This window comes from Eulemur rufifrons, chromosome 16, assembly GCF_041146395.1.
Source record: "Eulemur rufifrons isolate Redbay chromosome 16, OSU_ERuf_1, whole genome shotgun sequence".
Classification (NCBI taxonomy): Eukaryota; Metazoa; Chordata; class Mammalia; order Primates; family Lemuridae; genus Eulemur; species Eulemur rufifrons.
In genome coordinates, this window is record NC_090998.1 from 41,942,990 (window position 1) to 41,959,400 (window position 16,411).

General features: G+C 39.2%; 1 protein-coding gene across 4 annotated transcripts in view; it reads right to left on the reverse strand.

Moving 5' to 3' along the window:
- ATF7 (activating transcription factor 7) overlaps positions 1–13,575 on the reverse strand; it is a 92,989-nt gene extending 79,414 nt beyond the window's left edge. For 2 of the 4 annotated variants that reach the window (XM_069491695.1, XM_069491694.1), the window contains exon 1: positions 13,472–13,575. The gene's annotated coding sequence lies outside the window, so the exon portion shown is untranslated. The remainder of the gene's footprint in view (positions 1–13,471) is intronic. The other 2 variants (XM_069491697.1, XM_069491696.1) reach the window with 1 other exon arrangement.
- Positions 13,576–16,411: the final 2,836 nt, after the last annotated feature.

Consider the following 16,411-nt stretch of genomic DNA (forward strand, 5'->3'; position numbering starts at 1 on the left):
AGAGCGAGACCCAATCTCTACTAAAAATAGAAAGAAATTATATGGACAGCTAAAAATATATATAGAAAAAATTAGCCGGGCATGGTGGCGCATGCCTGTAGTCCCAGCTACTCGGGAGGCTGAGACAGGAGGATCGCTTGAGCTCAGGAGTTTGAGGTTGCTGTGAGCTAGGCTGACACCACGGCACTCACTCTAGCCTGGGCAACAGAGTGAGACTCTGTCAAAAAAAAAATAAATAAATAAAAAAAAAAAAAAAAAAAAAAGAATAACACTTTGAAAACTATTTAATGACATGAGAAAATGCTGTATATTGAATGGAAAAAAAAAGTTGGGCATGGTGCCTCTAGTTTGTAATCCCAGCTACTCCAGAAGCTGAGGCAGGAGGATCACTTGAGGCCAGGAGTTTGAAACCAGCTTGGACAACATAGGGAGACTCCTCTCTCTAAAAAAATGTTTTAAAAATTGGCCAGGCATAGTGGCACAGTCTTATAGTCCCAGCTATTCTGTAAGCTGAAGCAGGAGAATCGCTTGAACCCAGGAGTTTGAGACTGCAGTAAGCTATAATGGCATGACTGTACTCCAGCTTGGATAACAGAGTGAGACCCCATCCCTCTAAAAAATAAATAAATAAGTAAATTAATTATATAAATGGAAAGAAAGCAGGATATAAAATTGCATATGCATCATAATTCTAAATCTATCTAAAAAAAATAAACATAGAAAAAGGTAAGGGATCCATTGGCTATAATGGGGAAATGACATAGTTTAAAAAAAAAACAAAAGAAAAGAAAAGAAAAGAAAAAGGAAGGGGAGGCCAGGCTTGGTGGCTCACACCTGTAATCCTAGCACTTTGGGAGGCCAAGGCCGGAGAACTGCTTGAGGTCAGGAGTTCGAGACCAGCCTGGGTGACATAGCAAGACCCTATCTCCACAAAAAATATACATTAAAAAAAAAAAATTAGTCATGAGTAGTGGAGCATATCTATAATCCCAGTTACTTGGGAGTTGAGGCAGGAGGATTACTTGAGCCCAGGAATTTGAGGCTGCAGTGAGCTATGATGATGCCACTGTACTCTAGCCCAGGTAACAGAGTGAGATTCTGTCTCCAATAAATAAATAAATGAATAAATAAATAAATAAAATTATACAAAGTTACTCATTTTCTACTGCAAAGAAACACAACCAACTAATAAGTTCAAAAGGGGCCATCAAAAAAATCTTTCTAAAATTATAAACTAATAGTTTCATATAGAAAACAGACACGGTGGACACTGAAATTTATGTCGATACACAGGGTAAACCAAGCAGTTCAAGACAGTTCTTCCTTTATTATCTTTGAGGGCCCATTTTCAGAATCCCATCAATGCTCCCTAACAAGTATTACTTATATTAATCCATCAGAAATTGCCCCAACTTCACATCACGGAGAGAATAAAGAGAGCTGAAACCAAGTGAGCAGGTACTGAATACCTTTCAGCTCAGTATAAACAGCTGAAAAATTTAGACAGACACCCAAACAGAGCTTTATGGGCTCCACTCCCTCACGATGCAAAAAAAAAAATTATATGTAAAGAGTTCTAAAAACACAATTTTGGACACCAAGTTCCAGACTCTAAGATAATTTAGCTGCTGCTAAGCAAAGAGTACAAACAGTGAAGATCTTCACCATAACAGTCTCAACATTTTATATTCTCCATAGGATAGTCAGTGCTGCTCTGATTTGCACTACATCTAGAAAACTCACTTAAAATTCCAGTAAACACATGAATTGTGAGAGTATAATGCAGGTTATGGGATCCTCAGAAAACAAAGTAGACTACTCAAGTTTTACCAGGCAATAGATTATTTAGGAACTGAAACTTCTGTTCACAAATTCTGGATTAATTTTCCATTGTTTTATGGATTATGTAGAAAACACACATATGCCCTTGATGCTGAGAGAGCATTAAAAACAAGAAAGCACATATATTACAATAACCTTAAATTAATTAGCTTTATTAACTAACTAATTTACTAACTAATTATGTAAAACAATAATTAATTATTGTTTTACATAGGGTTTTATAAAGTACTCTGCTAACAGACTGGAAAACTGAGGTAGAATGTTACAAAAAAAATAGGCAAAAAAGGGCCGGGCGCGGTGGCTCACGCCTGTAATCCTAGCACTCTGGGAGGCCGAGGTGGGCGGATCGTTTGAGCTCAGGAGTTCGAGACCAGCCTGAGCAAGAGCGAGACCCCACCTCTACTAAAAATAGAAAGAAATTATATGGACAGCTAAAAATATACATAGAAAAAAATTAGCCGGGCATGGTGGCGCATGCCTGTAATCCCAGCTACTCGGGAGGCTGAGACAGGAGGATCGCTTGAGCTCAGGAGTTTGAGGTTGCTGTGAGCTGGGCTGACGCCACGGCACTCACTCCAGCCTGGGCAACAGAGTGAGACTCTGTCTCAAAAAAAAAAAATAGGCAAAAAAGGATTCAAGGGATTGAGGTTGGTCTGGATCCTAATTTCCTGTTCTCCAAATAAGATACAAAAATGGACACCACATCTTTTTATAATCCCTGAAAGTTGTATGACACCTTGCATATTGTATAACTAGTTATAACTGAATCATGTATTTGTAACAATTTAGCACACAACAGGTGTTTCTTATATGTTTATTACACAAATGTCTAGAAACATGAATTTGAGGGACTTCAAGTTCTTGGAGTATTATTTTTGTCTAGGAAAAGTAATGTTCATAGTTTTAACATTAAGCATATTTTATTATAATTATTTTAAAATGCATAATCCAATTATAGTACATATTAAGGTTTGGCAAACTTCAACTCATGGGCCAAATCCAGCCTGCCACCTATTTTTGTATGGCCCACAAACTAAGAATGGTTTTTAAATTTTTCAATGGTTAAAAGGAAATCAGGATATATTGTGATATGAAAATTCAAATTTTAATATCCATAAAGTTTTATTAGGGTGTTCTAATAAAACCATGATTATTCATTTACATATCCTCCCTGGCTGCTTTTGTGCTAGAATGGCACAGTTGAGTAGGAACAACAGAGACCTCATGCCTGCTAAACTTAGCATATTTATTATCTGGCCATAGTCCCAACTCCTGGGATGTATGTTAACTATCGTTAATCAAAATACATAGTTAAGATATCCCAATTATGATGAATGTCAATTTATATGTTAATCCTTAATATATTATTTTATACTATGACTAAGTGCTAATTTGTTTTTATTTGAATTTTCAAATTTTAGAAACTAGGTTTTCTTAAAATAAGGTTAATTAAGCTAGCTCAATAGTTCTCAAACTGTGAATATTTACCTGGGCAGCTTGTAAAAATATAAATTCCTAGTCCTCCTGGATTTCCTTGGCACTGGGGCCCAAGAATCTATACTTTAAAAAACACCCTGGGTAATTCTGCTGCAAACTGTCAATGGCCCACCCTTTGAGAATCACTAAGAAGGTTGGAGAGCATAATTCCTTCCATATGGAAAACAGCTGTATTTTTCAAATTTGGCACTGTAACACAGCATTTCTCAAAGTGGGCTCCAGGGATCCCACCAGATCTCTGAATCTCTTTCAGAGGGTTCATGGGGGGTTAAAATCATTCATAAGTAAAAGAGCAGGCTAGACAATGCATTTTAATGTAACAGTATTAAAAGTTCACAGACACGTTCTCAAATACTACTCTCCAGTTAACCTTTAAGAAACTATCACTTTTCAGATTTTGGTGTAGTATCAAAGAAGACAATATGTAATTATCTGAAAATAATCTTTCCTTTCCCTATTACATATCTATGTAACCCCTGTTTTCTTCATATACTTAAACCAAAACAACATATCTTAATAGATTGAATGCAAAAGCAGATATGAGAATCCAGCTGTTTTCTGTTAAGCCAGATGTTGAAGAGAGTTGAAGCTCTTCTCCCCAATTTTTTTGGAACTATGTAATTATTTATGTTAACATAACAGATTTGTTACTATTTTCAAATAAATTAATAAAACATTTTTAAAATTCCTTTTAAAATTTCTAATATGCTAAATATCAACAGATATAACCCAGATAAACAAAAGCTCTTTGGAGTCTTCGATTGTGAGTATTGAGACTAAAAAGTTTGAGACCCACTGCTTTGAGAAATACACAAAGAGTAGAGAGAGTACCCTAGATTCAACAATCAAACAGAAGGTTGAGATTAATTTCTGGATTTCAGGCTCAGACATGCAGAAACAGGTTTCAAAGAAAGGAGCCAGCTTAAATAGACCAAATAGTTTCATAGCAAATGACTGAAAACAGATGGGGGTGAGAATTAGGCTGAATCATAAGTTAGGCAACACATGGCCAAAGCTCATAACCTATCTGGAAGCAGCTTTATATAGGCATCTACTTGACTAGAACTTTTTTTAAGGCTAAGCTTTCAGAGGTTCAAGGAACTATTTTGAGCTCGCCCCAAAAAGGTTAATAAAGCAAAAAAAAAAAAAGGTAATAATTTGCTAAAGTGACAGTAGGAAGCAAAGTTAGAAATTACTAGCGAACATTATACCTATATATGTTTGGCCTCAGCATGCATTTTCGAAGTAGAAACATTCCTGGAAACTGGTAGGATGTCAAACAAAAATCAAACAAACAAATTGTGTTTTGGTTTTTTTCTGCTAATTTTCAGATAAAGTATGATCCCTAAAACAATAAACCAATAGTTACCAACCCCAAAACATTGTTATTTAAGGATCAATTTTAAATCTTCATGGACTTCATTTTTTTATTTGTTTTAGAGATGGGATCTCATTCTGTCTGTCACCCAGGCTGCAATGCAGTGGTGTGATCATAGCTCACTGAAGCTTCAAACTCCTGGGCTCGACCAGTCCTCTGCCTTAGCCTCCTGAGTAGCTGGGACTACAAGCAGGTGCCACCACACTCAGCTAATTTTTCTTCTTCTTATTTTTTTTAGAGGCAGGGTCATGCTATGTTGCCCAGGCTGATTTCAAACTCCTAGCTTCAAACAGTCCTCCCGCCTTGGCCTCCCAAAGCACTAAGATTACAGGCGTGAGTCATCTTATGAACTTATTTAAACAGGCTGCAAACAACAATAAATCTGACAGACTTTACCATTGAAACCCCAGTATAAGTTTGGTTCTGGGTAGGAAATAGCTCCAATATCCCACAATGACAATCATGGAGATGCTTAGAAGTTTTCAAGAAAAAAGATCTCTTTTCTAAGTTTGTCCACATATTTGCAACACAGTGATCTTTTGGGGGATATTCCAATGCTCACTGATTGACTCTGCCCAGTCCCAAACATAGATGTGTCAAGTATTACTAAACTACAGCTAGACCAAACCTTAAAAAAATAAGTTAAAGAAAATGGTGCTACAGGAGTCATGCTGGTACCAGAAATACCATATTAAATAAAACCAACATGGTTTTATAAAGCCAACACAAATCATTTACAGCAATCATGTTATATTCAACAAATCATCCTTATTTTACACATAATAGGTATGTTTCTATTTCAAAAAGAATGGTTGTACCTTATTTATTTATCTATTTATTTATTTGACAGAGTCTGGCTCTGTCCCAGCTAGAGTGCAATGGCATTATCATAGCTCAAAGCAATCTCAAATTCCTGGGCTCAAGTGATCCTCCTGCCTCAGCCTCCTAAGGAGCTGGGACTACAAGCATGCACCACCACTCCCAGGTAATTTTTCTATTTTATAATTTATAGAGACAGGGTATTGCTCTTGCTCAGGCTGTTCTCAAAATCCTGACCTCAAGCAATCCTCCGGCCTTGGCCTCCGAGAGTGCTAGGATTACAGGCATCAGCCACAGCGCCTGGCCTGTATCCTATTTTTTAATCTGAAAAAGTGTATTTATTTTCTACTGCATGGTAAGTTTTAAGCCCCAAATAAAATTTGACCAGTTTAGCATATACACCTTCCCTGTCCACTATCTCAGAAAGAAGCACTCTACCAGAACAGGAGATAATACTAAGCAATTCCACTAAAAGAGAGCCAGTGGGTTTTGTGAGAAGGTGGGGCTGTGGCAGAACAGTTACCATAGAGGCCCAAGCCACAAGCTCATGAAACAACTGTTTAAGCTAAATCTTGACTCCCATTAGACTTTCATAAACTGATACTTATTATAAGGAGAAATGCAGTATTGAACTGAAAAGAGAACCTTTTTGCACAGTCTGATTTCAAATCTATGAGAACATTTAGGATTAAAATTACCGAAACATGAGAAAAAGTTAACGAAGTGAAGTCATAAGTTTGTAATGAGTTTTGTTCTGACAGTTTATGTATAAGACTACTATAGATACTACTCACCTTTCCTTTGGTTGGGAACCTTTCCTAAATGTCCACCTACAAAGTTTCAAAAACTAGATAACAAGTTTATCTTTTGATACAACCTTTCCTGAATTATAACACTCATATTTCATCTCCAAGAAAGCTATACAGCAAATATTTACTTTCAAAAGTTAACTGAATTTGGCTTCATTATATACAGGCAGTCAGTATTGCAGTATTGTTCGGAAAACCAAAAATAAGTAAGTAAAGTTTCTAAACAAAGGACAGATGAGAATACTATGATTTAACAGGAAAAAAAACAACATTATCTCAACACAAAGTGTCCACCAGGGAAATGTTGAAGAGAAAATGTCATGATAAAATATTTTTAAGACATGAAATGACCCCAATGCAAAATATTTGTTGTTGTTGATTTTTGTTTTGCTTTTAGCTCAAAGGAGTTATTATTTCTCATCACTTATGTTCCTTACTTTTTGTTTATCCATTCCCACTAGGTCAATAGAACCATTTCAATTTCATTTTCTTTATAGTCTATTTTTCTTCCTGATTCTTCAATAGTAAGTTCCTTGAACTGAGCTTCTATTTATGAAAGTTTGGACTAGAAAGGACCTTGAGGGGTCAAGTCCATCATTCCCCTTTCTAGGAGAACTCATAACTAACGGTATCAGATGAATGAGAAAGTATCTAAGGACACCACATCCTGCCACTGCCTAGTAGTGTGCTACTTTAATTTGCACAAACATTTCCATTCACAATTTGCAAATTTTGAAAAAATGAAAGTAAAAATTAAAACCCCAAAAGAGGAAGGTACTTTAAAAATGGATTTATCAGCTAAAATTGCTCAAACATAAATTCAACTGTCAGATCTAAAATTAACACACAGGAAAGTTGTTGGCTGCCAGTATAAAGTCTTTAGTCCCTAGAGATGTCTTCTGATGTTCCATCTGGTTTGTAGCACCATTCACCTACAGCACATAGCCTAACAAACTTAGACCAGCACACCAATAAACAACAATTATAAACGACAACTGTGTGTGTGTGTGTGTGTGTGTGTGTGTATTTATAGCTGGTGTAGGTTTTTATTCCAAATACAAAATGAAAAGTTAGGTCTAAATTGGAGATGTCAATATTATGGGGACTCTATCATACACCTGTTCTATAGGCAGAAGTTTAATTATTTAATTTCTAACTTAAAATGTTCAAGAAATGAAGTTTCTTCCTAAATGAGTTTTCAAAACAGAATTTCATCTAACGTCAAAAAACATGCAACTATGATATGGGTGCGGTGGCTCACACCTATAATCCTGGCTGAGGCAGGAGGATCGCTTGAGGCCAGGAATTCAAGACCAGCCTGGGCAACATAGCAAGACTAAGTCTCTACAAAAAATTTAAAAAACAAAACAAAAAACCACGTAACTATGAGGAAACATGGTCAATTGTTCTATAATTATTTTTTAAAAAGCAGAAAGAAAGAAAAGAAAGCAGAACTAGAAGTCTTAGAAATGGTGGAAAAATAATAATTTTAAAAACTGTTGGGGAGAGGAGGTAGAGTATGGAACCTGTTGTCTGGTGAAATAGATATTTCCCCAAAATATTTTAAAATGAATTATTAAATAGATCATTTATGAACAATTAGCAAATTATGCAGTGATATGAACACTAGCATAAGATAGGTAAGCAGTGGCCGGGCGCGGTGGCTCACGCCTGTAATCCTAGGACTCTGGGAGGCTGAGGTGGGCGGATCGTTTGAGCTCAGGAGTTCGAGACCAGCCTGAGCAAGAGCGAGACCCCATCTCTACTAAAAAAATAGAAAGAAATTATATGGACAGCTAAAAAATATACATAGAAAAAATTAGCTGGGCATGGTGGTGCATGCCTGTAATCCCAGCTACTCGGGAGGCTGAGACAGGAGGATCCCTTGAGCTCAGGAGTTTGAGGTTGCTGTGAGCTGGGCTGACGCCACGGCACTCACTCTAGCCTGGGCAACAGAGAGAGACTCTGTCTCAAAAAAAAAAAAAAAAAAAAAAAGAGGTCAAGATAGGTAAGCAGCAACAAATATCTAACTTCATTTTCTTTTGTGACACAGTCACTAGCCTAGGAGCTCAGGGATGTCAGAGACAGAATATACTGTATTTGGATTTCAACAGGATACCTCTAAGGTTAGATAAGATAAAACAGCAGGTGGGATTCATAACTAAATTTTATCTAAAAGGTTGATGAATGGATTAATGTTAACATAGTGATAATCTACTAATGTTGTATAGCATGCCTCCACCCTCATACATTTTTACCAGTGATCTAAAATGAAAATACAGGCATCACATGTATCAAATTTATCAATAATACAAAGATATGAAGAATGATCAAGAGGCTAAATAACATTATCAAGCTAGCCAGGCGTGGTGGCTCACACCTGTAATCCTAGCACTCTGGGACGCTGAGGCAGGCGGATCATTTGAGCTCAGGAGTTCGAGACCAGCCTGAGCAAGAGTGAGACCCCATCTCTACTAAAAAAAATAGAAAGAAATTAGCTGGACAACTAAAAATATATAGAAAAAATTAGCCAGGCATGGTGGTGCATGCCTGTAGTTCCAGCTACTCGGGAAGCTGAGGCAGTATGATTATGATTGCTTGAGCTCAGGAGTTTGAGGTTGCTATGAGCTAGGCTGGCTGACACCACAGCACTCTAGCCTGGGCAAAAGAGTGAGACTCTGTCTAAAAAAAAAAAAAAAAAATTATCAAGCTAAAGTAATAAACCAAACTAACAAGATGATAATTACAGGGATAAATGTAAAGTCCTCAATTATGTTCAAAAAAATCACCTACACAAATTAATGTGATTTTAGTTAGGCTTTAAGAATAGAGAGCCATAGAGTGCAGTAAAATAGAAGCTGTGCTCCCCCCTATACCTTATATTGACTAGATTATATCTGAGATGTTATATTTGGATCTAGATAAGGAACCCTAAACACTCAGGCAGCTAAGTTGATGAAGAGCCTGAGCTTTATTACAAGTGTCATTTGGCCGGGTACAGTGGCTCATGCCTAAAATCCCAGCACTCTGGGAGGCCGAGGTGGGAGGATCGCGCGAGGCCCAGCGTTTGAGACCATCCTAAGCAAGAGCGAGGCCCTATCTCTACAAAAAAATAGAAAAATTAGCTGGGTGTAGTGGCACGTGCCTGTAGTGCTTCAGGAGGCTGAAGCAGGAGAATCGCTTGAGCCTAGGAGTTTGAGGTTGCAGTGAGCTATGATGATGCCACTGCATTCTAGCTGGGGCAATAAAACAAGACTCTGTCTCACGCACACACATAAACACAAAAGTCATTTAAGGAATAGCTGAAAAAACTTGGGATATTTACCCCAAAAAGAGATGACTTAATGGAGCATAAGTGTCATCAAATATTTGAAGTCTACCATGTTGACAAGGAATGAGGTTTATTTATTGTGGCTTAAGATGATGGAACTAAAGAGCTTGAGCACAACGTAAAGAATGTTCTAAAAGAAGAGCTGCAATAATGGAACAGGGTGTCTGTGAATTGGGGACTTCTTCCTTAGAGCATTCAGAAGTTAAAAGACCACTGATGAGGGATTCCAAATATGATGTGTTTTCACATATCATGAATATACTTGATCCGAAAAAAGCCTCTTAGGGGAAGGCAATATTTAAAAATAAATAAACGTTAGAGAAGCTTAAAAACTGTTCTCTTTGGCCAGGGGTGGTGGCTCATGCCTGTAATCCTAGCACTCTGGGAGGCTGAGGTAGGAGGATTGCTTGAGCCCAGGAGTTTGAGGTTGCAACACAGTGAGACTCTGTCTCAAAAAAAAAAATAAAAACAAAAAAACAAGGCCAGGCGTGGTGGCTCATGCCTGTAATCCCAGCACTCTGGGAGGCTGAGGTGGGAGGATTGTTTGAGCTCAAGAGTTCGAGACCAGCCTGAGCAAGAGCGAGACTCCGTCTCTACTAAAAATACAAAGAAATTATATGGACAACTAAAAAAAAAAAAATATATATATATATAAAATTAGCCGGGCATGGTGGCGCATGCCTGTAGTCCCAGCTACTCAGGAGGCTGAGGCAGAAGGATTGCTTGAGCCCAGGAGTTTGAGGTTGCTGTGAGCTAGGCTGATGCCATGGCACTCTAGCCCAGGCAACAGGGTGAGACTATGTCTCAAAACAAACAAACAAACAAAAAAAAACAAAAACAAAACTGTTCTCTTTGACATGTTTTTAAAGAGAAGACTTTTTCATGAACTACAAAATCATAGAACTATTTTCAGAGAAACCAACAACAAAAGAAACTAATACTTTTTCTTTTTTAATGAATGCTGTATTTGTTTTTCTCAAGGAAACATCTGTACCTTAACTTTAGTATCTTTATCAAAGGATAAGGGACAATTATATGCCATCCTGCCAACTAGTCTCAAGAAGAGAGCTGTCATTATTAGACATTTACATGGCAGTGCTATTTGTTCCATCTAAAACTTCCTTGCAAAGAGAAGGCTCCTCCTCTTCAGACGTGCATAGGAGGCTGCTGTAACACTGACTACCTCCCACTGCAGCCCAGGAAAAACTCAGTCTTGACATGCACAAAACAATAACTTCTGACAACTTCAGAGCAGCTGTGTTCAGGCACAGCCAGAGACTTTACTCAAGGCAAAGTAGCAGCTTAAAAGTTGGTTGAAAAAACAATTCTCATTTTGGTTTGGAAGTGAGGAGAGAAAAGAGAACCAGATACAGTATAGGGAGCTATTAACATCTTAAAGCCATGGTAAACAAAGGTGTTTAAAAGTTACAACAATGAGGCTACCACAGGGTGTATGTAAACTTTGATCCAAAAGCTGAAAGATGAGCAGAGTTATCACTCTCTAGCTTTCTGCTAGATGGTAAAACTAGTGAGAAAAAAAATCTTGCATTTAATACTGCCCAAGTCAAAGCCATCACAAATTCTAAGACACAAGACCAAAACAAGGGACTTTGCTCTCTCATTGGATATTTTTTTGTGTTGCTGTCAGGCAAACTGTGAAAATGTTCTGAGTGTCCAATAGCAATGCTCTTAATGCGAAATACTGGAACTCAGCTCAGTAGTTAATGCTAAAGGGTCAGTAATTAATCGGTCTCAGTGTGCTGTAGGGGCAACTTCCTGGCCAGGAAGAAAAGCTTCAACCGGCTGTTGAAAACCAAAGGTTGATACTAAACTACATGCCCTGGTTTCTCTTCATATAATAGCTTTACTGGTATTTCAGACATATTTCACTTCTCAAAAGTAAAAAGAGAAGAGAAGGAATGTAAAAGAAAAATCTACGCAATAGCAAAGAAGTTAATTAATTGGCTGTATTACTCCAATTCATTATTAAATGATACACAACTATTAAACAAAGGGCAAATGCCTCTCCCTTTTCTGTACAGAATTAAGAACAAACTGGTAAGACTACCTAGTAGAGCTGCCAAACTTTTCTTTAGCTTCTTTTCTTACAGACATGTTATATTTCGCAATAGCCTCCACTTACCTTGTATCCTCCATGTTTAAGTACAAATTGTGTTTGATTTCCCCAACCCTTGGCCTAAGATATTATGACATATCTTTAGTTTCTGTGTCTGAACGCAAAGGAAGAAACTGAAATTTTTTCACTTTCCTGAAATGTATGTATTTTATTTACACCATTTAAAAATATATAAGCTAACTAAAACTAACTGCAACCATCCAATTAACAACTCTTCAAGAATGAGTGGGGATATACAGTTACGGTAAAGATCAGAAAAAAAAAAAAGAATGAGTGGGGAAGACATATTTAACAAAACAAACTTCATTTTAGTATATTTGTGCTTAGAAATCTTATGAAGACTGATGTCTCTACAAGAACTACACTACTGCAATATTTTTAAACATAGGAATCGTGAGCTTACTAAAAAAACTCTGCACAACCCCCACAAACCTACACTTAGTATGACATGACCCTCAGAGAGACTAAAATACTCTGTTAAGTTGAAAACAAACTTTTAAAGTTAGGAAAGTAGCAACACGGGAATCTGGGTAGGAGGTGCCCTGGGTAGTAAACACCCCAGTCAGAGAACTTAACAAGCAATTCAGAACAACATATAAGTCCCTATGGGGCTCCAACTTGGACTGCTTAAGTCCCAAGGCCATATCCCTGTGTTTTGGAAGAGAAAGTTTGGGAAAGGGAAGAGACGGAGAAAGAAAATCAGAGAAGTGATTAAAGTATCCAATTTTTCTATGCTCATCCCAGCATTCTTGCAAGCTGGTCACCAGTCTGGGTGTCATATCCACCAGAAGCCCTAAATCACTGCCCCAGCCTCCTTCTGACACCTAGGCTAAAGACCTGTGTATATCAACCATCTCCCTTCCAAACACTTCCCTTGCTCCTCTCAACTCTCATACCCTTCCCAAAGCCATGCCTCCTGGTGACTCAGCCCATCCATATTGTCTTCCTACACTCATTGACTTAATTTTCTCCAAATCCATACTTTCTCCCTGATACCATGTCTCTGATATTCTTTTTATTAATTCAATCGAAATGCCATGGCCCTCATTTCCAATGATCTACTCTTACCTATCTTTCCAGCCAAACCCAATGCATGTTGGGTCACCTGATCAAGAACCTTGTTCTCGTCTACTCATTCCTACCTCCTGCCTACCCGTGCCTTTTCCAGTGCCAAGCCCTGGGTCTTCAACCCAGTTTAATACCCCTCCTTTTTCTCCCATTCTACCCCATTCCATGATCGTTCCATTAGGCTCCACTAGAGCACCCTTCTCTCAGGATTCAATTCCCCTCTCCTTGCCACGCCCTGTGCCCCCCGGGGCTACTTACCCCAAGTTCTCCCCACACTTCAGGCCTCTGGCCCCGCCTTCTCCCCCAAAGGAAGGAGGAGGGAGGAAGGAGAGAAGAGGGACGGCACTCCGCGAGGTAAAGGCGATCTCCTATTAGCGCTCATAGCCGCCAATCGAGGCTTCCTTCTCTCCTATTGGTCGGCTTTAGTCTCTACCCCACCCTCTTCCTCAGACAGGGCCCGGCCACCGCCTCAGCGCCCCCGTCCAACACAGACTGGGAGGGGAGATCCCAGCCTGGGTCGCTGGGACTGGCCAGAGTTGAAGGGGAGACTCCCGTCAGATCATGGACTAACTAATGTTAACAGGACTCACCCGCTGGTAGCTCCGTCACCTCCCGCCCGCCCGCGCTGGGTCCCACAATCTGTCTCCAGCTCCTTCTTTCCCCCCTCAGCGGAGCAGATACTTTCCTCCCGTCCGGCCAGGCGCGCTCACCTCTCGCGAGAAGCCGAGGGGGGAAGGGCGAGATCCGTAGGGGCTGCTATGGAAAGCGGCCGAGGGGCGGGGCTCCGGGAAAAGAGTGGGCCGGGCTTACTGTGGGCAGGGTTGAGGAGGGAGGCTGAGTGAGTACTGTACACACAGGTCACACGTGTTCGGCTGACGAGTCTAGGGGCAAAAAGAAAGGAAAAAGGAGGAGAAGGAACATTTACAGATGCCAATAGTAGTGGAGATCCAAAAGGTGAAGCAAATATAGGCAAGAGATTATTTACTCAAAGGAGCGCACTTTAAAAACAGGACAAGGTGGTTTACGCCTGTAAGCAGGAGGATCGCTTGAGCCCAGGAGTTCCTGACCCGCCTGGGCAACAAGCCAGACTCCGTCTCTACAAAAAAATAAAAAAATTAGCGGGGCGTGGTGGCGCGCGCCTGTTCTAGCTACTAGGAATGCTGAGGTGGGAGGATGCTTGAGCCCAGGATTTCCAGGTTACAATGAGCTACGTTAAAAAAAATTTTTTTTTTTTTAGTTAGCAGGGCATGGTGGCCCGCGCCTGTAGTCCCAGCTACAGTGGAGGCTGAAGCAAGAGGATGGCTTGAGCCCAGGGGTTTGAGGCTTCAGTGAACTATGATCGCACCATTGCACTCCAGCCTGAGTGACAGACCGAGACCGCATCTTTTTCTTTTCTTTCTTTCTTTCTTTTTTTTTTTTTTGAGACAGGGTCTGGCTCTGTCGCCCAGGCTGGAGCTCAGTGGTATCGCAGCTTACTGCAACCTCAAACTCCTGGGCTCAAGCAGTTCTCCTGCCTCAGCCTCCCGAGTAGCTGGGACTACAGGTGTGCGCCACCATGCCTGGCTGATTGTTTTTTCTTTCTTTCTTTCTTCTTCTTTTTTTTTTCTTTTTGGTTGAGAGGGTAAGTGGGGGTGTCTCGCTCTTGCTCGAGCTGATCTTGAACTCCTGGCCTCAAGCAATCCTCCTGCCTCAGCCTCCTAAAGTGATAGGACTACAGGTGTTGAGCCACCTAGCCCATCCAAGACCCTTTCTCTTTAAAGAAAAAAAAAATGCAGGTTGTTTTTACTATCCTTCAAAGTCAACACTTCCTTAATGGCAAAGTAATTTAAAATACCCTTAGCCCTTGAACTGGAGTCAAGGTATAGAACAAAGCAATCCACCTACACAGCAATCCAAACACTACCATTTTACTGGCCCTGTGGTCTTGGGTCAGAAGTTTCTCTGAATCTCTGTGCAATTGGGCTAGCAATTCCATATTACTTAAAGAGTTGTAATGATCAAATGAGATATATGAAACTGCTTGGGGATTTTTAGAAATCACTGTATTTATTGCTTAGCAAGTATTTTCACAAAACCTAACAGGACAAACTATGTGCAAAGCACTGTTCTAGGCGTGGGGAGAAAAGCACACAGATCAGGTCCCTGACCTGGCAGAATTTATATTTTAGTGGGGAGGGAAAGGGAGACAGTTAATAAGCCAATAAACACAAATGTTTCAAATAGTGCAGAGTGCTTCAGGGTAATGAGACACAAAGTGACTAGAAGTGGGAAAGAAATTTTACTCCTAGTGTTCAGAGAGGGCCTCTTTGAGGAAGTAACATTTAAATCAAGAGTTGAGTTATGAGAAAATAGCCTTGGGAAAATTTTGGGGGAAACATCAAATGCAAAAGTTGTATTCAAAAATGTGCCATATGATTAAGATGGTAAATTTTATATATTTTCACTACAATTAAATTAAAAACTTTAAAAAATGTAACCAATTATAAGGAGAATTGACTTAAAATATGACCTGTGGAATCTCTGTTCTCTCCTTGAATCAGTTTCTATAACATATCTATGAATTTTTACATTTCATCTAGGTTATCTAATTTGTTAGCATACAATTGTTCATAATATACCTTTATAAGTCTTTTTCTTTCTTTTTATTTTTTTCAAGTCTCTTCGGTTTGACATCATCCTTTTTATTTCTGTGATGCTGACAGTATCACAAAAATATAGTTCTTTCTTTTATTCCTGATTTTAGTAATTTGAGTGATCTTTTTATCTTGGTCAGTCTAGCTAAAGTTTTCTCAATTTTGTTGATCTTTTCAAAGAATCAACTTTTGGTTTCATTGATTTTCTCTATTATTTTTTCATTTTCTATTTCATTTATTTCCACACTGATCTCTGTTATTTCCTTCCCTTTACTTGCTGTAGGTTTGGTTTGCTTTTCTTTTTCTTTGGAGAAGAAATACAAAATTTGAATAAACCTAAAACAGGAAAAGTGACTTAGTAATTTTAAAAAAAATCTTTCAACAAAGAAAATCCCAGGACCATATACCTTCTTTTTCTTTAGGTTAGGTTATTGATTTGAGGTCTTTTTTCTTTCTTTTTATTTTTCAGACTGAGTCTCCCTCTGTCACCTGGGCTAGAGTACAGTGGCATCATCATAGCTCACTGCAACCATGAACTCCTGGCATGAGTGATCCTCCTGCCTCAGCTTTCCCAGCAGCTGGGCTACAGGTGTGGACCACCACACCTGGCTAGTCTGTCTGTTTTTTGTAGAGACAGTGTCTCAGTCTTGGTCAGGCTGGTCTCAAACTCCTGGCCCCAAGCAATCCTCCTGCTTCAGCCTTCAAGAGTGCTAGGATTATAGGCATGAACCACTGTGCCCAGCCTCTCAAAGTATTTTTTGGTTTTTTTTTTTTTTTTTTTTTGAGACAGAGTCTCACTCTGTTGCCCAGGCTAGAGTGCCGTGGCATCAGCCTAGCTCACAGCAACCTCAAACTCCTGGGCTTAAGCAATCCTCCTGCCTCAGTTTCCCAAGTAGC